The following is a 23,682-nucleotide window of genomic DNA, read 5'->3' on the forward strand; positions in this document are numbered from 1 at the left end:
ATTTTCGGGTGGTTAGCAGCATCCCTGGCTTCTACCCACTAGATGCCAGTAGTATTTTCATCTCCAGTTGCCAAAACCAAAAACATCTCCAAACATTGCCAGACATCTCAGGGTAGGAGTAGAGGGCATTGGAAATCACCCTTGTTGAGAACTATGGACTTAAGGAGAAAAGAAAACCTTCAGAAGCCATCGTTTTTGAGATGAATCTTGAAGGGCAGGTGGGATTTTATCAGGCAGAGAGGGAGACGCAAGGTGTTTGAGGTAGAGGTGGCGCATGCTGGGGGCAGGTGGGGAGTGGCAAGTGATCCTGTGGATCTGGGAGAGAGGCTTGTGAGGGCCAGAATGTCAGCAGTGGTGGGAGATTGAGCTGCAAGGGTGAGTAGGACTCCTTGAAGGTCAGAGGCAGCGGTTTGGGCTCAATTTGAGCAGGAAATTATGGTTATTAGAACTATACATTTAGAAAGGTGAATTTGAAATCAGGTGTGCAATGGCTTAGAGGAGGAAGAGCCTTGAGGTAGAGATGCCAGTTAGGAGTGGTCAGTTTCAGTTACTTCATGTAGATGAACGCCCGTTCTTCACTGCAGGTATTTACTGCACCTGTACTAAGTGCTAGGCCCTGATCCAGCTCCTGGAGGTAGAACAGAGAACAAAAGCAGATAAAGTCCCTGTTCTCTTGGAACTTACATCCCAGAGTGGGAGAAGACAGACAATAAGCAAAAATGAAACTGTCAAAATAATCTTACAATGCTGTCTAAACCCTATGAAGACATTAAACGGTTGATGTGATCATCGGTGATTGGAAAGTCTGCTAATATTAGTGATAAAAACTTATTATTACAATGAACTAAGACATGCTAACAATTTTGTTGCAAAGAAATTGCATTTACATCATCGTTTACTAGGAAGTTCATCCCTAGGTGGCTAAAAATAGAGGTAAAATAGAATGTATTTCGTCCCTGTTGACATATGAAAGTATCTGTTATGAAGAATATCTCTTTGTAAAATTAATCCTTGGAAAGGGATTTTACTTGCACGGCCACTGGAACATTGGACAATTCCTTTTAAAACATTGGACAGATTACAAGGGAAGAAGAAAGAAAGAAGGCTACTAACATTTGCTGGGTTCCTAGCACACACCAGCCATGCTTCTAGACATTTGTTATTTAGTTTTTATCATGTCCTAAGTCCCGGGCACCATTATTCTCTCACTTGGAATAATGTAGCAGCTTGCTAACAGGCCCTTAACATTTGCTGAGTTCCCAGCACACGCCAGCCAGGCATTTGTTATTTAGTTTTTATCATACCCTGAATCCCGGCCACCGTCATCTCTCCCTTGGAATAATAGAATAGCTTCCTAACAGGTCCTTTGGCCTTCAGTTTTGTCCCTTTTCAATTCTTTATTCAGAATGACCTTTGTAAAACACAAAAAGACCATGTCCATTTCATATTAAAAGTCTCCAGTGGCTCCCCGTGGCCTTGAGTTCAATTAGCAATTTCTTACTAGGGCCACAGTGAACTACCTTAGGTCCTGGTGGCACCATGCTCTCCCCCTCCCTCCTCTGAGCCTTTCACCTGTCTGGAGGCTCTCGCCTTCACCCTTCACCCCACAGCTCGCCTAGCTAACTCTCACGCATCCTTCAAAACTCACCTAAAGGTAGCTTCCTTGGGGAAGTGTTAACCTGGTCTTCCCAGGTGTAGTTTAGACGCCCTTTCAACATGCAGCCGAAACACCTTCTCCTTATCCAGTGACAACACTCGCTGCTGTTTGTGAATGCTCGTTTCCTTGTCTTGATACTTGAAGGTTTATCCTTGTGGACCTAGCAGGTGACCCAGGGCCTGGCACAATCAAGGAATATTTGTGGAATGAATCAGTAGAGGGCAGTGCATTTTAGAAATGAACAGGCCGAAGCTCAGAGAGCATATGTTACTTGCTCAACGTCACAGAACTGTTAATAATGGATTCATACCTGTGGGGCTTCAGAATTCAGGTTCTCTGCATATACCAGGGGAGCCTGTGTATTCTGTGGAGCTCCGTAAGAGCATTATAGAGACTCTTTGGCTTAGATGGTTTACTTGTAGCCTTGCTGAGAGGTGTTCAACAAATGTTCATTATTAATCAAACGGGAAGCAAGACCCTGACTTTAAGCAGTCTCTTTCATCCGTGTGCTTCTGTGATATCACCAGCCTAGGGCTGCCAAGGCTTGAGTCCTCTGTGTTCATAGCCAACGGAGGCTTAGCATTTGGAAGAGCTAGATTTTGTCTTTCATTTGTTTGACTCAGTATTCTGTTAGACGTTTACACAAGTGCTTTTTGTTACAGCACCTGGTATGCTTCATTCCCTGTCCCTTCCAATTCTGTCACAATGTCGGTCTGCAAAACCATATAAGGATGTGTGAGGAAGCTGTGGAGTATGTAAAACTGCATAGTTGAAACCACAAAAATATTCACTATGTTGTCTAATGGATTTGTAAAATTACAGCACCTTTGATTCATTATCTACCATTCTTTGTTTAGTCCTCATGCCTATTTATAGTCACTGGAACACAAAGTAGAGAGGAATTTTGTGGTATTATTCACCTGCATCTAAGCTCATTCGTAATTTCATGACTTTAGTAAACAGCAGCATGTTTTTCTCAGGCATGTAGAAACTTAGAGGACAATTACAAAACAAAATGTTTCAAATAGTATAATGCTGAAATTCCTTTTGAATTTTAATGCCCCTCTGGTATGTATCTTAAATGGGTGTGTAATGATTGTAGCAAAGAAACCTAAAGTTCTCTTCCTTCAAACCTGGGCTAATCTCTGGAGTTCTTGCCATAACCACTGCTGCCAGCCTAGATGGGTTTGCATGTCAGCCTGTGACTTATAAGCTTCTTCACTGGGTAGGTGTACACTCTTCTAGCAATATGCTAACTACTATAGTAAGTTGGATTAATAGACTAATAATAATAGCAAATATTTATTATTGTCTGGGTGCTCTTTGTTATAGCACCTAGACTATTTTCATACACAGTCTCATTTAACCCTCACAGTTCTATGAGATTGGTACAACTAGATTCTAATGTGTTTTCTGGTGATTTCTACTAAACATTTGAGGAAGAAATAATGCCAATGCTGCATAAGCTCTTCCAGAATATAGCAAAGGTGGATAAGCTTCCCAAGTCATTTTATGAGGCCGACATTCCCCCCCTACTAAAACTAGACAAAGACATTACCAAAAAAAGAAGCTTCAGACCAGTATCCTTCATGAACATAGACAAAAATATCTCCAACAAAATACTAGCAAATTGAATCCAGAAAGTTATAAAAAGAATAATATATCATATGACCGTGTTTATTCTGGTAACACAATGCTGTTTCAACATTCGAAAAATCAGTCAATGTAAATTATCATATCAACAGTCTAATAGATGCAGAAAAAGTATTGGACAAAATTTAGCATCCATTTATGATTTTTAAAAAAACTCTCAGCGGACTCCGAATAAAAGGGAACTTCCTTACAAAAGACATCTACAAAAACTTACGCTTAAGATCATCCTTAATGATGGAAGGTTGAATGCTTTTCCATTAACACTGGGAACTAGACAAGGATGTCTGCTTTAACCACTCCTAGTCAAAATTATATTAGAAGCCATAGCCAGTGCAAAAAGTAAGAAGAAGAAATAAAAAGCATGTTGCAGGAAAGGAAGAAATAGAACTGCCTGTTAACAGATGATATAGTTATCTACATGGAAAGTACCAAAGAATCCACACGAAAAGCTACTAGAACTTATATACAAAAGTCAGTCATATCGTTAAGTATGAGCAATAAGCGGTTGGAAATTCAAATTTAAGAAAACAGTACCATTTATAATAGCACACAAAAAGAAATACTTAGCTATAAATCTAGCAAAATATGTTCAATATCTTTATGCTGAAAACCACAAAGCACTGATGAATGAAATCAGAGATCTAAATGGCAAGCTATACTGTGTTCATGGAATGGAACACTCAATATAATAAAGCTATCCACTTCCCTCAAACTAATCTATAGATTCAGTGCATCCCAATCAAAATTCCAGGTAGATTTTTAAAAAAATATACGAATCAACAAGCTGACTCTAAAATGTATGTGGAAAGACAAAGGAACTAGAATAGCCAAAACAACTTCGAAAAAGAACAAAGTTGGAGGATTCATACTGCCTGACTTCAAGACTTACTCTAAAGCTATAGAAATCAACAAAGTGTTGATTTGTCATATAGACATATAGAAGAGTGGCAGAAGAATAAAGAGTCTAGAAATAGATCCATCCGCGGCATGCGGGATCTTCCCGGACCGCGGACCGGGGCACGAACCCGCGTCCCCTGCATTGGCAGGTGGACTCTCAACCACTGCGCCACCAGGGAAGCCCTCCAGGTAGATTTTTAAAAAAATATACGAATCAACAAGCTGACTCTAAAATGTATGTGGAAAGACAAAGGAACTAGAATAGCCAAAACAACTTCGAAAAAGAACAAAGTTGGAGGATTCATACTGCCTGACTTCAAGACTTACTCTAAAGCTATAGAAATCAACAAAGTGTTGATTTGTCATATAGACATATAGAAGAGTGGCAGAAGAATAAAGAGTCTAGAAATAGATCCATACACATATGATCAATTAATATTGGTAAGAGGTACAGAGGCAATTCAGTGGAGAAAGAATAGTCTTTTTAACAAATGTACATAAATCTTTGGACATTTATGTGCAAAAAAAAAACCCCAAGCTCTTGATCCATACCTTACAGTATGAACAAAAGTTAATTACAAGTGGATCATATAAGTAATTGTAAAACATAAAATTATGAATATTCTCTGAAAATTCTCATAAGAGAAAATGCTTGTGATTTGGGGTTAGGAAAGCATTCCTTCAATACGAAATCAAAAGCATTGTCTATTAAAAAAAACCTTGACAAATTTGATTTTATCAAAATTAAGAACTTCTGTTCAGACACTATCAAGAAAATGAAAAGAGAAGCCATAGGCTGGGTGAAAATACTTGCAAAACTTTTATCCAATAAGGGACTTGTATGCATAATGTATAAATAACTCTCAAAACTTAGAAATTAGAGAACAATCCATTAAAAATAAATGGGCAAGTCCATTCTCTATGTCTGCGTCTTTATTCCTGCTAGTGGGAAGCAGCCGCATAGCACAGGGAGATCAGCTGGTGCTTTGTGTCCACCTAGAGGGGTGGGATAAGGAGGGTGGGAGGGAGAATCAAGAGGGAGGAGATGTGGGGATATACGTATATGTATAGCTGATTCACTTTATTGTACAGCAGAAACTAACACACCATTGCAAAGCAATTATACTCCAATAAACATGTTAAATAAATGGGCAAGATATTTCAACAGACACTTCACCAAAGAAGAGTGTGGATGGCAAATGAGCACAAGGAAAGATGTTCAATGTCATTTCTCATTAAGGAAATGCAAATTATAACTACACGTGTGCCTGTTGTTCATTTCACATACACAGATGGGAACTTATTGTAACATATTTTCATTCATGGGAGATTAGAACAGGTATGGATCAAGGTTCATACCTACTAGAATGACTAAAGAAGACAAGCTGACAATACTTAGTGCTGGCAAAGATGCAGAACACTTGGAACTCATAACATTGCTGGTGGAAATGCAACAGGTACTTTGGAAAAAAGTTTGGCAGTTTTTTATAAAATTTAGCATCTCTATACAATCCATTGGTCCCCATCCTTCATATTTACCCAAGTGAAATAAAAACTTATGCTCACACAGAAAACTGTATGTGGATGTTTATATGGGCTTTCATCGTATCTTCAAGAGTTGGAAACAACACAGATGTCTTTCAGGTGGTGAATGGATAAACAAATTGTGGTTCATCTGTACGACGGAATACTACTCATTAATAAAAAAGAAAAGGAGCAAACTACTGATAAATGCAACAAAGATGAATCTTAAATGCATTATGCAAAGTGGGAGGAGCCAGATACAGAAGCTCCATACTGTGTGATTATATGACATTCTGGAAATGGCCAAAAATGGTTGCCAGGGGCTGAAGTTAGGGGAAAGGCTGACTACAGATGGGCTTGGGATGTTTGTGGTAGAACTGTTCTAGATCTTGATCGTGATGTGTGGTGTGTTTGTCAAAACTTGCAGAACTCTAATATACTCAAAAGGGTGAATTTTATTGTATATATATTATATCTTAACAAAAGATTTTAAAACAGTTTAATGCATCTCCTCTCCAAGTTGTTCTTCCACATAATCTGGATTTGTTTCTGACTTGGTGTCCCTGCCCTTGGCACCTCCTATCCTGATCTTCAGTAACTGACTTTCTTCCTGGTGCCCCCCCTACCCCACTGCCCTCTAGATGGACTCTAGTTCCTGCTAATTGACACAGGCTCCACCAAGCACTGTCCTCCTCTGATCAGTTGGGCAGAATTGACTTCCCCAGAGCGAATTCCTAGCAAACCCGTGTTTTGATCTCATTACACTCTGCCCCACAGCCAGCGAATGGCAGTTTCTTACTCCTTACCTGCCTATCTAGAAGAGGATAGAGTCTTTCCACCTTTTTTCCTTGGCATTTGTTTGCTTCCACAGGCTCACCCAAGCCACTGAATGATGGTGTCCAGTTTTCTTGTTCTTTATCTAGGTTTTTAGTGTACACAGTGTGCCTCTTGTCCATTTAGCACATACAGGGAGGGAAATTTATTGAATGGTGTTTTCATTCATGGGATACTAAAGCTGAGATTCTCCTAATAGTTCTGATAGTTCCAAATCGTGCCCTTTCGGCAACACCGTAAACGTATTAAGCATAAAATAAATAAACGTACCTATTCTTTTGCAAATTCTTTTCCCATTTAGGTTGTTACATAATATTGAGCAGAATTCCCTGTGCTATACAGTAGGTCCTTGATACGTGTATATGTATGACTGAATCACTTTGCTGTACACCTGAAACTAACGCAACATTGTTAATCAGCTATACTCCAATATAAAATAGAAAGTTAAATAAAATAAAATAAATAAAAAACAGATGAAGGGCTTCCCTGGTGGCGCAGTGGTTGAGAGTCCGCCTGCCAATGCAGGGGACACGGGTTCGTGCCCTGGTCCAGAAGGATCCCACGTGCTGCGGAGCGGCTGGGCCCGTGAGCCGTGGCCGCTGAGCCTGCACGTCCGGAGCCTGTGCTCCGCAACGGGAGAGGCCGCAGCAGTGAGAGGCCTGCGTACCGCCAAAAAAAACAAAAAAAAATTAAAAAAAACAGATGAAGATCAAACAGAAATTGAGCTGAATGTGTTAAAAGTAGTAAGTGTGTAGAGAAAAGATTTTAATTTAGGTCTGTGTGACTACAAAATGCATGCTTCTGTTGTCATACTGCTAAATAAAAAGATTTGAGATTTAAAAATAATGATAAAATAAAATGAATAAATGTAGGTTTGTCCTAAGTCAGACCTTATACCAGATTCTAGTAAAGATAAGCCATACTAAATACTAGTGACGTAAGAAAAAAATTAATAAAAGGTTAAAAGGAGAAGATTACTACCACCACTTTCTGTTTGCCTTTGAAATGGAAAATGGTTGACTTGCTGTTTTAGCAATGGAATGTCTCTTTCCCACTTATTAGTGTTAAACAGGAGCAGAATTTAGTGACTAGCGAGCCCAGGTATCATGTATTCTTATAATTAAATCTTTTGGGGAGGTTGTAATGGATGCGTTTTGTAGTGGATTTTAATTAGGGCAACCATATAATTTATTGTCCAAATGAGAACTTTTTTAGTTTAAAAGGTGGTGGGGTACTATTAATAATTTATTCTAGGATACCAGGTGTAAACTAGGACTGTCCCAGGAAACTGGGATATGTGGTGACCCTAATTCCATGGCACAGATAGTCTATACAGATATTCAATAATTATTCATATTCACTTTTAACATGGTTAAGTAAAAGTGTCTCTATAAAGCAGTTCATCCATTTTTATTTATGAATTGTACATTGCATACTGCATTGGGCATACTCAGCCACAATTCCTGATCTGTACCTGTAATTCTTTTCTCTTTGTACTCAAGGAGCTCTGTCAGGATACAAATGAATGTGAATATTGATCCATTAGGGCAGTGCTTCTCAAATTTTACCATGCATACGAATCACCTGAAGGTCTTGTTAAAATACAGATTCCGGTTCACTAGGTCTGGGTGGGACCTGAGCTTCTGCATTGCTAACAAGTTCCCAGGTAGTGCCAATACTGCTGGTCCACAGACCAGGCTTTGAGAAACCTTTAAAAGTCCCTGGCCAGCTTGGGGACTTGGATTGTTGGTGACACAAAGCACCTGATTGCTAGACACTCAAGTATTGAGACATTAACATGGAGATCTGTAGATTCATAGTAATTAAATGTTTTGGTCCAATAAAAATAGTGGGAAAAAATTCACTCTACATTTCTTGACTCTGCGATCTGTGCAGCCACAGGCAGGTAAAACCATTCATTGCCTTTCTTTAGTGTAAGAAAGCTTGAAAAAAATAGGTGTATTCTGCACAAAAAAGAAAATGGATTTTTTTTTTTTTTTTTTTTTTTTTTGCAGAACGCATTTTTTTTGCAGTACGCGGGCCTCTCACTGTTGTGGTCTCTCCTGCTGCGGAGCACAGGCTCCGGACGTGCAGGCTCAGCGGCCATGGCTCACGGGCCCAGCCGCTCCACGACATGTGGGATCTTCCCCGACCGGGGCACGAACCCGTGTCCCCTGCATCGGCAGGCGGACTCTCAACCACTGCGCCACCAGGGAAGTCCCAAGAAAATGGATTATTGCAAGCAGTCTCTGTTAAAGTAATTTTACAGAAAATGTTTTCTTACTTCAGATATTAAATAAGAATATAACCTCTTTTATAACCTTACATTGAAGGTTAATAACTATCACCAAATAGAAATGGTTACTTAACACACATCCCCCCCGCAAAGAGAACATAGCAGAAGTCCTTTTTTTCCTTTCTTTAGATGATTTTCAGGTTTTACCAAATGTAGTGATTTTCTTTTGTGATATTAATCAGCAAGCAACATACTATTCCAGATTAAGATATTTAAGTAATACCCATGGTTACTGTTTCTATATATGTTCTAATGGAATTCTACTTAGATGAATTTACCCACACCTTCTGCATTTAGCAGAAGCTCTTCTGGATGGTTTTGAGCTTGAGATGTATCACAAATGTAAAAAATGAAATTTCTGGACACGCAGAAATAATACAAAGAAGTCAGCATTCTACTTCCTCACAGAGCTAAATTAGATTGATGGCCTACATTGATTTATTACGTGCATTCTTCATATTGTTATCACCGTTCATCAGTTTCAGACACATGAAGATATACACTAAGGGCTTTCTGGTTCTGTTTTACTATTTTAGACAACTGGTTAATTTCTAAGAAAGATGAGAAAATCGTCAATGTTAAATAAATAACAAGTAACAGTGACAGGCATTTTCTTTCAGATTTGACTTTCAGTGTTTTAGTTTCCTATTAGCTTATACATTTGTTGAGTACTGTCATTTTTCTATGAAAAATGAAAAAAAAGTGGTAATTTAGATATTGAAGTAAAATTCTCAGCTAATTTCCACTATCAAAATTCATGGTAATCAGATAATAACACTGATAACCATACATGCTAGATTTAGTAGTTAGGTAATACAAGTCAAAAGCAGAGAGCTTTTCTTGAGATCCTTGATGCTAGCTTTCTCATTAACAGATGGAGAAAACGGACCAAAGCTGTTGAAACACTTGTTCAAAGCTATGTAACTAGTTAATTACAAAGATGGTCTTGGAATCCAGGCTTCTTCATTCACAGTTGAATGCTGGTTTTATATTGTCTTTTCTTTGTTTTTATTTTGTATTGTGTGTTTTTAAATAATCAGGAAATTAGCATGATTATGAATTTTACTTCAAGGGAGATTGGAAAATATTTCCCCCCTCAAGTCAATGAGATATCAAGGATGCATCTAGGGCTCTAAAATGTACACTGAGTTTGCTCTAGATTTACCAAAACAATTTCTCTCTACTACTTTTACTTGCTTCTGTCACCCTCTGAAGAGACAGAGTAAGAAAACATAAGCACCTGCTTTCAATCATCCATGGACTTTGTACTGAAATTACAGAAGTGGAGGAAAGAGGAAGGGAACTGAATTTTCATTTTATTTTAAGCTTGTTGCCTGATTTTCCTTGGTAGCCTCTCTTTGTAGTCTATGGTTGGCCTTAGGAATATGTTCATTTCCAAGGTCACTTTAACTCATTTGCAATCACCAAAATAAAATTCAGCAGAGGGAGGGACAGGGTGTCTGGTGGCTGTGGGTAGCACTGAGAGCATTTGGTAGATGAACACGTGTATGATGGCTGTTAACTGTTCTAACATCAGTCAGCATCAGCTGAGCCCTTTTGGAAAGGAGCTGGCCAACGTGCTGAAATGCCTGACCAGTCCAACGAAAAGGCTTAGAACTGCACTTTCTGAACTTCTATGATCATGGAACAATTGAAGCTAAATCCAGTGGGCAATTATCAATTCTCACTTTTCTTTACCTATCAGCAACTTTTGACACAGTTGACCATTCCCTCCTTGTGCCAGTTGTTAAGCTATTGCCTCTCAGCCCGAAACCTACCTTTCTATGATTATGTTTGAGATGCTGGAGGTGAAACTGCAGATTAGATTTCTGAGATGGCTCCATGTTAGGCTCTGCGATAGGGGATGCTAGAGGGAGCCTGGGAGGCTACAGGAGAGAGACGGACTTGCTCCTTCTCATTTGCTTCCCCTGGGTTTCCTGTCTGCATGTGCTTCTTGTGACTGTCATGGCTTAGAAAAGCCTCTTCACGCCAGATGTGACAGTGCCTTCCTGTTGTTGCGTATGATTCCAGTTTGCCGTTTTTCCGGCACTTGAAGAGCCTGCCTGTACTGGATTGACTACTATCCCTTCAAAATTCATGTCTCCCAAGAACCTCAGAATGTGACCTGTTTGGAAATAGAGTTTTTGCAGATGTAATTAGTTAAGATGAGGTTATACTGGATTAGAGTGGGCCCTAAGCCTGATGACTAGTGTCCTTATCAGAAGGCCACTCAAGACTGAGGCAGAGATTGGAGTGATGTGCCTTCAAGCTAAGGAACAGCAAGGATTGCTGGCAACCACCAGAAGTTAGGAGAGGCATGGAACAGATTTCCCCTCAGAGCCTTCAGGGGGACCATGGCGCTGCTGACACCTTGATTTAAGGTTTCAAGCCTCCAGACTGTGAGAGGATAAATTTCTGCTGTCTTAAGCCACCAGGTTTGTGTGACAACAAACAATTTGTATGACATCCCTGGAAAACTAATACACCACCTCTTCGTAGCCCTCTCAACGACATAAGCACCAGATGGCTGACAGCCTCTTTTAGAAAAGCGTTCCCAGACTCATGGGGCCCCTCTTTTGAGCTCAGAAAAACCAGCACCAGCTGAGCAGCCCCTGCTTCTCAGGGGACTGAACTCAGCTCTGTGGGACCCTTCCTTTAAGCTTATTTAATAATTTAAACCCCATTCTTTGTGCCCCCAGCCCTAGAGGTGGTAGTTTTTTTCTTGCAGTTTCTACCTTCATGGTACCTTAGAGTTCTCCTTTCACCCTCTTCGTTACCTGGTTAGCAAGTTTATACTTATAGTTATTTACATTAAACTCAGTTCATTCTCCTGGCTGGATCCTGGCTGATACACATGACCGTGACACTCTCATCATTAATTTCCTATAAAATTACACCCTCCTGCACCTCCTCCGGCCATGTAGCTCACTCCTCAATCCACTCTGCTGGTCATCCTCTTCTTTCCAACCTCATAACCTTCCAGTGATCCAAGATACAATTCTTCCCTCTCTTCTCCTCTCTTTCCTACCTACACTCACTCTCTTGGTGGTCTCATCCATTCTTGTGGCTTTAAAACCCACCTAAATGCTGTTGACTCCCCAATGTATATAACTTGGATCCAGACCTATGTCCCTGAACTTCAACTACGTACTCAACATCTTTGTTCGATGTCTGATCCATACATTAAATTTAGTCTGTCCAAAAACGGAATTCTTGATCCCTTCTCCCCACCTGCCACCAAAATCTGCTGCTCCGGCAGCCTACCCCATCTCAGATTATGGGAAATCCATCCTTCGCCTTGCTCCTTTTCCTCTCATACTACACATCAGGAGGTCTCTACTTTCAAATTATATCCAGAATCTGACATTTCTTAATACCTCTGCTGCTGCCACCCCAACCCCTGTCTGAACGACCTGAATTACTGACGTAGCTTCCCACGTGGTCTCTACTTCTACTCTTGTCCTGTAGAGCCCATTCTTGGCATAGAAGCCAGAGAAATCTCTTAAAAGGAAGTCAGGGACTTCCCTCGTGGTCCAGTGGTAAAGAATCCGCCTTCCAATGCAGGGGACGCGGGTTCGATCCCTGGTCGGGGAGCTAAGATCCCACATGCCACGGGGCAACTAAGCCTGTGCACTGCAACTACTGAGCACGTGCGCCCTGCAGCTGGCACGCCATAACTAGAGAGAGAAAACCCACATGCCAATGAGAGAGAAGCTCACTCACCACAACTAGAGAGAAACCCGTGCGCCGCAATGAAAGATCCCATGTGCCTCAAGGAAGATCCCAAGTGCAACAACTAGACCCAAAGCAGCCAAAAAAAAAAGGATAAAGGGAGGGAAGGAGGAAGAAAGAAAGGAAGGAAGGAAGAAAGGAAGGAAGAAAGGAAGAAAGGAAGATAGGAAGATCATTTCCCTTCTCTGCTCAAATTCCTGCAATGGTCCTCATCATACTCAGAGTAAAAGCCCAAGTCTTTGCAAATGGCCACGAGGCTTTACATTATCCAACCCTTTGTTATCTTTCTGAGTTCATCCCCCACTCTTCTAACACCGTTCTAAGCACACTGGCCTCCTTGCTGTTCCTCTAATACACCAAGCATTATCCTGACTTAGGGGTTTCGTTCTGTCTTCTCTTCCCTGAGCATTCTTTCTCTGTATAACTTCTTGGGTGACTCTCACCTCCCTTAATTCATTGCCCAGATCTCATCTCAGTGAGGCCTACCCTGAGTTTCCTAATTATTACTACAACCTTCCCCCTCCCCACTCTCAATTCCCCTTGCTCTTTATTTTTCATATGATAGATTAGCTTCTAATAAACCACGTGATTTATATTCTTATGTTTATTGTGTTTCTCCCCATGCTAGCATGAAACCCCCCCCCACGGCAGCGATCTTGCTTGTCATTGTTGCATCCTGAGTGCCTAGAACAGTGCCTGACACATAGGAGAAAGGCAATGAATATCTGCTGAATGTTAAAAGAATGAATGTATTCCCAGATCACCCATAGAAGCTCAAGAAGTGTGATACACACTGGGTTAAAGTAGACCACAAAAATGAGAACGCACAAAAATTAAACACTGCCAGAAATGACCAAATAATCCAATGGAAAAATAAACATTTCCAATATTAGGCTTCTTAAGAAAATCAATAAGTGATCCAAACATGACATCAGTAACAAGTTTTGAAGTATTCTAATTCGAGAGCAACAGAGTGTTGCAAGATGTGAGGATTATAAACTTTTTCTTAATCCCAACAATGAGACCTTGTTGCTTTTGTGAATTCTAAATGTGTAATTTATAATAACACCTATTAATATTTCTCTGACATACTGAACCCATTTAGAAACTGCTGCCATAGAATAATGAACTGGCACAAGGGTCAGATTTTGTGTATACACATTTAGATATAACAAGCAAATAGTACCTTATAGTTTTCAGATTATTTTTAATTGTACCTTCATTTGGTACTATGTTTGGCAGTTAAGAATTGATTACATAAGATATATGAGGAGTACCTGAAGACCCATAAAGGAAAAATTTTCTCAAAAGAATTACTTTTTTACAGTGTTTTTTAAGATCAGCCATTTAAAAATAATGTTTAATTCTTGAATTCAGTAAAATATCTACAGATCCTTTTAAACTTTACATTACACCTAAGCATGCAAAAACCACATCTCAAGAAAAGATCACTCACATTTAGTCTACACAACACAGTAGGCAAATGTTGAAGATATTTGTTTTACAGGATTCTTTTTTGGAAGTGTTTATCTACACTGAGCATAGGGAACGTTTTTTAAGGGCCACTGATCCATGATTGGCAGAGGGTGGGACTCAACAACAAATCATGTGATGTGAAAGCAACTTAAGAATTTTTTAAGTATTTAGAAGGCATTTTTAAAAATACTTGTTTTTTAAAATAAATTTATTTATTTATTGGCTGTGTTGGGTCTTCGTTTCTGTGCAAGGGCTTTCTCTAGTTGTGGCGAGTGGGGGCCACTCTTCATCGCGGTGCACGGGCCTCTCACTATCGCGGCCTCTCTTGTTGGGGAGCACAGGCTCCAGACGCGCAGGCTCAGCAGCTGTGGCTCGCAGGTCCAGTTGCTCTGTGGGATCTTCCCAGACCAGGTCTCGAACCCGTGTCCCCTGCATTGGCAGGCAGACTCTCAACCACTGCGCCACCAGGGAAGCCCCAATACTTGCTTTTTAAGAAGTAATAACAAAGACATATAATTAAATGGTAATATGAGAATACTAAAGTAACTTCTGTTCTATAATGTGGTCAGTTACAAGGGAGTGATGTCTCCCATGTAGGGATAAAGGAGGACATAAAGAGAGGGACTGAGAAAAAAACATTTGCAAGAGTCATATTGAGGAGCAATGATATGAATATGGGAGCAGAGCGTCTCCAGTTCAGACATGAGGCTTATCCTAGAGGAGGGCCATGGGCAACATTGGCAGAACTTGCTCTAAAGAAGTGTTTTAATATATATGTGTTTTTCTAAGCACAGGTGTTGTTGAAATTCCATTCTTCACCGTATTAGAGGGGAAAATATCTTTCTGTTCTAGAAAAACTATATATCTGTATGCTATAGAGGAAAAAATTTCTTTTCATTGGGTAACCTTAAAATCATTGAACCTTTTAGGACATAAGAAACCATATTTTGTTTTCAGGCTGAAGCCTTAATTATCTTCTCCTTGACCTAGGGATCAAATGGAAATAAAATGTGAGTTCAGTACTCCCATCATAAAGCAAATAGGGACAACTTGTTAATTTGTTTGATTGTGCTGAAAAAAAAAAAAAGATCTGGTGTCTGGCATTGTGTAGACAAAGAAGAGGTTGTCTAACTAATGTGCTATGTGCTTATGTTGTTTTCCTGTTATTTTCACCATTGTCCTTTTGACTGTAGCCCAAGGTCCCCCAGCCAGTAACTGGCAAACTAGTGATGTAAGGGCAAACTGTCTGACTTTCTTTTCCTTTTGATGGTCTTTGTGAGTTTATGATTATGGAACCAACCTTTTTGCTGTCAGCCCCTTGGAGAGGGAAACTCAAAAGAAGACTTTGTGTTCAAGAACTAGTCTTCAAGTCTTAAGCTTGCTGTCTTATTGCATACGACTTTAAGATACACGAAGGTTGCAGTGAAGGAATGAAAGAAAGGACAAAAGGAAAGTGATAGGAATGTTTCATATATGTTCATAAACATTCTATTTTTCTTCTTTCTGTTCTAATATCAGAGGAGATGTAAAGGGTTAACCTCTGAGGTTATAAGAATTATGCCATTTACTATGTCAAATGGACAGTATATCTCTGAGACTTGAAGTATCTGCCAACCTCATGTTGGAGATCAGAGAGGGATCATATGTCATAATTCTTAAGTATGGTCAAATATGGGTTCATTTCATTTACAGTCAGTTTTCTGACAGTTTTATGGGTTGAATTGCATCTCCCCCAAAGATACATTACAATCCAAAGCCCCAGTACCTGTGCATGTGACCTTATCTGGAAATGGAGTCTTTACAGATGTAATCAAGTTAAGAATAGGTCGTCAGAGTGGACCCTAACAGGACTATTGTCCTTATAAGAAGAGGGAAGTTTGGACACAGGGACAGGGACAGAGCAGAGATTGGAGTGATGCAGCTGCAAGCCAAGGTTTGCTGGCCACCATGAGAAACTAGGAAGAGGCAAGGAACGATTTTCTCCTACAGATTTTAGAGGAAACATGGCCCTGCTGACAGATTGATTTCAGATGTTCAGTCTCCAGAACTGGGAGATAATGAATTTCTGTTGTTTTATGCCACCCAGTTTGTGGTACTTTGCTCTGGCAGCCCTAGGGAACTAATATACTTCTGAACTTGTTTATTAGTTTTACTCTTTTTTTAGTGGAGTCCCTAGAATTTTCTGTATCTCAGATGTATTGTATTAAGAAACCAACACAATGGTTTGTGCCCCGAAAAGATATTTCAAGTCACAATGACTTAAGTCATTTCTGATTTTCCATAGAAACAGAATAACACTTAGGGGTTACATGTTGTTACCAACCGTTCTTCAGAGAAATGACCTCCCACGGTATTTTTCATCAACTAACAAATGTAAGTGTTGTCTCCCTACTAAATAGTGAAATGTTTTCTAGCATGCATGTCACAAAGGCCCCCTCTGCCTGAAACGAAGGGCACAGAGTATCACTTGTGGGCGTGCTCTGCGACTGCAGGGTGTGGGGCATGAACATCCTTGGCAGTGCAGCATCAGTAGGAAAGCACTTGGTGGAATTGCTTTGCTTGCCTGTAAAGTTAGTAGGCAGGGTGCTGTCTCAGGCAAAGGCATGTTCCTGGTAGAACTATTGATCTAATTCGGCAGACCCTCAGGGTTTGTGGAATTAACATTTGGGACTGGACAGTCAAGAGCTGTCCCACGGGCCTCTGACTTGTAACTTGTGTCACAGGGCTGCAAGGCTGGTGTGCCGGAGTGAGCTATGGGGCGCGAGCCAGCCTAGCTGTCCGCCAGCCCCGGCATCGCCCTGGAGCTCTGTTGATCTCAGTTTGCCTCCTTCTGTGCATGTTATAGAGAAATTGGAAACTGAATTCGGGAAGCCAGGATAGGATGAAACATGTCAGAAAGCAGGCAGAGTTCGCCTACTTGCCATAAAGGTGCTAAGATCGTGAGAGTTTGAAGTTCAGCGCGACTTTGCAGCTGAAAGAGAACAGGATTCAGAGCCACAAGCTTAACCTTGGCTTCATTGGAACTGGCCCTTTGTGACTCTAGGCCAGTCCCAATACATCCTTCAACCTCTATAGAATCCACTCTTAGTATAAACAAGGATGATATGAGATAACATGTTAAATTACTTTATAAATGTTAATGTGCTATACGGATGACACACCAAAATGCGTCTTCCCGAAGGCGAGGGCTGGGAGTTGAATTTGCCTGTATTGCAGTTTCTGTGTTATGCACCAAGTGAGGAAACTTTGGTGGAGGCGGGAGGTGGCGAAGGGAACAGATGAGCTTGATTGATCCTGCTTATATTTAGAGAACCTTTTAGGATCTTTAAAATCATTAGGACCCAAAGCTCTCACTTAAGTAAAAAAATCAATTTAGAACAGTTGAAACCATTTCCAGCCAGGGGGAAAATAATCTACTTCCTGCGTTTGCTTGTTTGTTTCCTTTCAGACATGTCAGGCAGGTCCTCAGAGCCCAGATGTCCCAAATACGCCGTTAAAGCGCAAGTCGATTGTCACTTTCAAGACAGATCTTTCAAAGTCTGGTTCACACACCTACTGGCATTGCTTTAAAATGCAATCCACTATAATGAATGTTATTTTCCTTTGCTGACTCTCTTTTTAACATAGGCCTGTCTTAAAGAATCTAGACCTGGGCTTCCCTGGTGGCGCAGGGGTTGAGAGTCCGCCTGCCGATGCAGGGGACACGGGTTTGTGCCCCGGTCCGGGAAGATCCCACATGCTGCGGAGGGGCTAGGCCCGTGAGCCATGGCCGCTGAGCCTGCGCATCCGGAGCTTGTGCTCCGCAACGGGAGAGGCCACAACAGTGAGAGGCCCGCGTACAGCAAAAAAAAAAAAAAAAAAAAAAGAATCTAGACCTGTCTTTCTTAAAAGAATCACATATGATTTCCTTATGACTAGAGCAAAGGTGATGATTAAATGCTGAAGACTTAAAATCACTACCTGTGAATTATGGGAGAGAGGTTGAGAGAGGGTAAAGTAAGGCAGTTTCCAGAAAGGAACTGTATTTTGTCCCTCTCCCTCCCCCCTGAAAATTCCCAGCAGTGTAGCTCCATTTGGAGAGTGGCCTGTGGGACTGTTATAATTAGATTCCATCGCTGCTGATGGAGACTGGAAGACAGAGGCAGGCGTCTTTCCGCAGACCACATGGGCCACGTCAGAAGCAGCATAGTGAGAGCATTAAACGAATTTGTTTTCCCAAGATTAGACCAAGAAACACCGAAATTAATTTGCTTTCTTGGGATCCCGCTGAGAAGCAGGGGTGTTCATCCTGCCTCTGTACTATGGGAATTGCATTTGAGAGCTAGAGAAGGCCTCTGTCTTTCTCGAGGGAGCCTTCTCCTTGGTGGCAACACCAGAAAAAAATGTTTTCTCCCCAGGTGTGTCTCACCCCTGATGAGGGTGCCCCAACCCTAGTTCTGAGAATGCTTCTTCTGTAAGCATTTTGGGTGGCAGGGTCAGATAAGTTTAGGTGATATCGTTCTTTTCCCTTCTTGGAGGGAGGATGCACGCGGCACGTGCCAGCCTACCAAAGGCTCTGAGAAGGCTTATGAAAACAACAACAACAAAATTCAGTTTTCCCTAATTCAGTATTCCATTCAGTGATTTGTTTAACAAATAATTTTAGAATGTGCCAGGCATTCTTCTAGGGACTGGGAATTTAGCCAGAACAAAACAGAAAAAGTTCCTTTTCTCATGGAGTTTATAGTTTTAGAGGAGAGTCAGACAATAAGCAAATAAAAAATGCATAATATGTTGTCAGATGGCGATAGATGATAAGACAAACAGTATAAAGAGTCAGAGCATGATAATGTGGGGGCACTGTTTTAGTGCCCCCACATTATCATGTGTGTACAGCTCTGTGTGGAGGTGGACATTTGAGATGAGACAGGAAGGATGAGGGAGAGGTCAGCAGTTATTGTGGTGGGGGGCAGGGTAGTATTCCAAGCCGAGAGACTAGCAAGTGCAAAGGCCCTGAGACAGAGGAGTGCCTGGCTTGTTGGAGTACGCTGGGTGGAGTGATGGGGGTGCAGTGGAAGATGAGACCACAGAGGAGGTGGGCCAGGCCATGTAGGGATAAATGGAGTGGGAAGGAAGCCCCTGGAGGGTTCTTGGCATGGGAGTGATATTTATGCCATACCTTTGGAAAGGATTTCTCTGGCTGCTCTGTGGAGAAGAGCCTCTAAATGACAAAGGAAGAACCAGGAATACTGGTGAGGAGGCCATAGTGTCCAGGTGAGATGGGATATTGGCTGGGACCAGGTGATGGGCAGTGGAGGTGGTAGGAAAGTGACAGGTGTTTCCCCATCTTACTTGTCCATAAAATCTCTTTTTGAGGAATACTTTTTAATATCTCATGCATTTTGGAAAACATGTTATATATAAACAGATATCGATCATATGTTTCTGTCAATAATGAAAGTATGTTTATACCTTCCTCCCTGTGTTAATTTGTAGTGGATAACAACGTTGGAGAGGTGAGACACCGAAAAACTAACGGAAGAAACTGAATTTTTTTTTTTTTTTTTTTTTTTTGGTACGTGGGCCTCTTACTGCTGTGGCCTCTCCCGTTGCAGAGCACAGGCTCCGGACGTGCAGGCTCAGTGGCCATGGCTCACAGGCCCAGCCGCTCTGCGGCATGTGGGATCTTCCCGGACCGGGGCACGAACCCGTGTCCCCTGCATCGGCAGGTGGACTCTCAACCACTGCGCCACCAGGGAAGCCCTGAACATTTTAATTTTAGCGAGTATGGTCAAGGTTGAGTTTGGCTGTTGGCCCCAGAGGTGTGATAGTCAGAGAAGGCATTGGAAATCCATTTTTGTTTGTACTTTTGTTTGTTCTTTCTGTTTGTTTGCTTGTTGCTTTTACTTTTGTTCGTTACTTTTGTTTGCACACCTGCACCTGTGTGGTCTGCACACAGGTGCATGTGTGCAAAAGGCTCTCATTACACGTTTGTGGTTTTTTTATTTCAGTGTATACCGAATTCCTACTATGGCCTTTGGTAGCTAAGTCCTTGGTCTGTGAATGCTTTACTCGTCCACCTTTCACCTGGTCAACTCAGTTTAGACCCTGCTCTATTCCATAATATCATGATGCCATATGCCAGCACATAGGTCTTATCACATTACAAGCCAATTATCTGTTTAGTTGTCGGCTGTTCCACTAAATGGAAAATTCCTTGGTAGTGAGGAGCTGTGCCTTTAATTTCTCTTTTTTTTTTTTTTTTTTTTTTTTTTTTTTGCGGTACGCGGGCCTCTCACTGCTGTGACCTCTCCCGTTGCGGAGCACAGGCTCTGGACGCGCAGGCTCAGTGGCCAGGGCTCACGGGCCCAGCCACTCCGCGGCATGTGGGATCCTCCCGGACTGGGGCACGAACCCGCGTCCCCTGCATCGGCAGGTGGACTCTCAACCACTGCGCCACCAGGGAAGCTCTGTGCCTTTAATTTCTGTATGCAGAATCTAGGGAGAGTCTAGACCCTTCTACTGAGTAGGAGAGAAATAGCTATTAGCTGGAGTGAATGAGTGAGTGTCCAGGATTGCCTTGGGCACCAGGAACAGGAGATGAACCAAAACATAGACTCTTTCTTTAAAGACCTAGTAGTTTGATGGGTGGATGGATGAATTCTGGCTTCCCTTGTGACTATAGATTTGGGCCCATGTCAGTTCTCATACTTTGCTGGAATATTCAGTAGCCCACTTGGGAGGATTAAATCAAGAAGCCACTCCTGTCCTCCAGTATCTAACTTATCCACCCAATTACTGAGCTTGAAATTTCACAATTTACATATTTCCTTGAACTAAGGAATTCAAAGAGAAATACCTCAGGGAAGGGAGTAGTGCTTTAGGGACTCCTCAGCCATTTATTGATATGTTTTGTGTGAATTAGTTGAGCAGCTTTTTCCCTATGACCGTAAAGGAGCAGGTTTTGTTGGAAAAGAGATGAGGGCACCCATTCTCTAGGGGCTGCCTTGAGCTTGCAGCAGTATCTTGTACTAAGAGGCGAAACGTGGAACCCTGAGTCAACCCTGAGTCCAGTCCTCTTGCTTCATGAATCACGCAGTGGGGACTTGTGCACCAAGACACCTGGTTGCAAAGCTGCGCCCACATTGAGCCACAGAGCGCCGGTGGCGGTAAGGAAGTCTCTGGTGCCTCCCTTCTGGAGGCCACAAGCCAAGGGAACAATGAGGAGTGCATCTCGTGAGGATAATGCTCTGGGGGTTTTATTACGTGCTCGGAGGGAGGTGCTGAAGTAAACAAAGGCTGTGGCTTTTGTAGCCACATCCTAGGAACCTTGCAAAATGAAATATTTACTAAGTAAAACATGGGCAGAGCAGAAAGAGCAAACTCATCATTTCTACGCATTAAGGGGAGAACAGTGCAAGCCTGGGTGTGTGTGTGTGTGTTCCCTCCTCGTGTTGACATCCACGGGAGTTAACTGAGGTCCAGGAGAAAGCGTTTTGCTGTTATCAATGTAATGTGAATGAGACAGACTTGCTTTAAAACTCTACATTGCCTGACCCGCTCAGAAAAGACAAGCAGTCATTCTTCTTGGAGCTTTCCTTGAGGCTAAACCTCAGTGTGTATCTCAGCAACAGCCATAAACACCCAGGGTGAGTCTTTTCTGAAAGAGCCGTTGCTCCCTGGTGACTCCCCATCCTGTGCTCCTGGCTGGAGAAGAGCACAGCCAACCTACGTTTAATGGTCATTTTCCCTTTCAAGACAGGAAATTGCCAGCATTGTTCCTGCTGGTCGATGACTTGTATTTATAAATGACATCCTTTTATTCTTCTTTAATTTCAGGTAACCTAGCAATTACTGAGTAGGTGCCATGTGCCGAGTGTTGCCTTTTGATGCTATTTTATTTAATCCTCCCAACAGCACTTTTATTTCCCATTTTACAGATAATGCAATTGAGGGTTAAAGACCACAGATAACATGCTTAGTGTCACAAAAGTAGTAAGTGGCAAAAGCAGTATTAGAACCCAGATGTGTGTTGACTCACAAACAAGATCACTGTTTATGTCTAATCATTTAAGTCATTCTGATTTGCCTAGGACACCTGTTTGCTCAAGAGATGTTGTGGAGTTTCTGTATAATTTTAGGAATGAACAAGTGTTCATTCCACTGAGATGGTGTATGGGTTACATGACTCTTAGTTTTCCATCTTTGGGTCTAAGTAATTGGCTGACACCAGTATTTGACTGGGTCTATAGCCAACTTTTAAACACGCAAGATAATGACTATCTAATTTATAAATTGCCTGGGTCTGTTTCTTTTTCTTCTAATTCCAGCGATGGACAAGCAGAGGAAACTGAAACTAGTCTCATTTTGTAATAGCTCTGATGAGAGATTGAGTGAACGTGGAGGAGAAGGGTAAATGATCATGGGTCTTTATTAAGCACATACCAGGTACATCTAAGACTTGGGTTTTTCTCTTTATGGCTCTGTCTGTACTGTGGAACTTTGTTGCCAGCTGTCCTCCTCCTTCCTCAAACCTGTCTTTAAAGACATCTAATAAATGTTGCCTTTATTTTGAAGTTGTCATATTCATGATCAGATGATTGTAGTCAGAATAAAGATTACAACAGATGGGAAAGAGCAGGGCTAATGAGACACAGTAAAAGAAGAGAGGCATTTCCAGTGTTTAATAAAACCAACAGGGTTTTATTAAGCTACATTCGTCTAGATCCCCTACTTTTAACTCATCCCATTTAGAGTAAAACCCAAGACCCCTACTACGGCCTTAAAGCCTTGGTGATCTGTCCCCAGCCACTTCCCTTGTCATCCCTCCCAGACTCTGCTCCTTGCCAGTCCCCACCTGAGTCTTTGCTCTCGCTGTTCTGTGTCTGGAAGGCTCTGAGCCCCTGGCGAGCAGTATGGCTTATGCTCTGGCCTTCATCAGGCTTCTATTCAAATTCCTCTGCTCAGAGGCTCCCACCTGGGCCACTCCTCCTAGAATAGCAGCCTCTCCTGTGCTCTGTAAGCCTGCTCTATCCCATGAGTAGCTACTAGCCAGGCCTGGCTATTTAAATGTAAATTTTTGCCCTCGTGCTATTGGACAGCGCAGATACAGACCATCTCCATCACCACAGAGAGTTCTACAAGACAGTGCTGCTCTACCCCTTACCTTGCTTTATTTTTTTTTTTTAATTTTTATTTTTTGCGGTATGCGGGCCTCTCACTGTTGTGGCCTCTCCCGTTGCGGAGCACAGGCTCCGGACACGCAGGCTCAGCGGCCATGGCTCACGGGCCCAGCCGCTCCAAGGCATGTGGGATCTTCCCGGACCGGGGCACGAACCTGTGTCCCCTGCATCGGCAGGTGGACTCTCAACCACTGCGCCACCAGGGAAGCCCCCTTGCTTTATTTTTATTAGTAGCACTCACTACTACATGCAGTTATGTATTTATTTGCATTGTTATCTGTCTTATCACTAGAAAGTAACTTCCACACAGTCAGGGACTTTGTGTGTTTTGTTCTATCTCTTATTTTCTGCTCCTGAAGAGTGCCTGGCATAAAATTGATGCCGAATAAATACTTGTTGAATGAACGATTAGCTCTTTTGGGGGTTCTCTCTCTCTTTTTTTTTTTTTTTTT

The sequence above is a fragment of the Neophocaena asiaeorientalis genome, unplaced genomic scaffold, assembly GCF_003031525.2.
Source record: "Neophocaena asiaeorientalis asiaeorientalis breed wild unplaced genomic scaffold, Neophocaena_asiaeorientalis_V1.1 scaffold515, whole genome shotgun sequence".
NCBI lineage: Eukaryota > Metazoa > Chordata > Mammalia > Artiodactyla > Phocoenidae > Neophocaena > Neophocaena asiaeorientalis.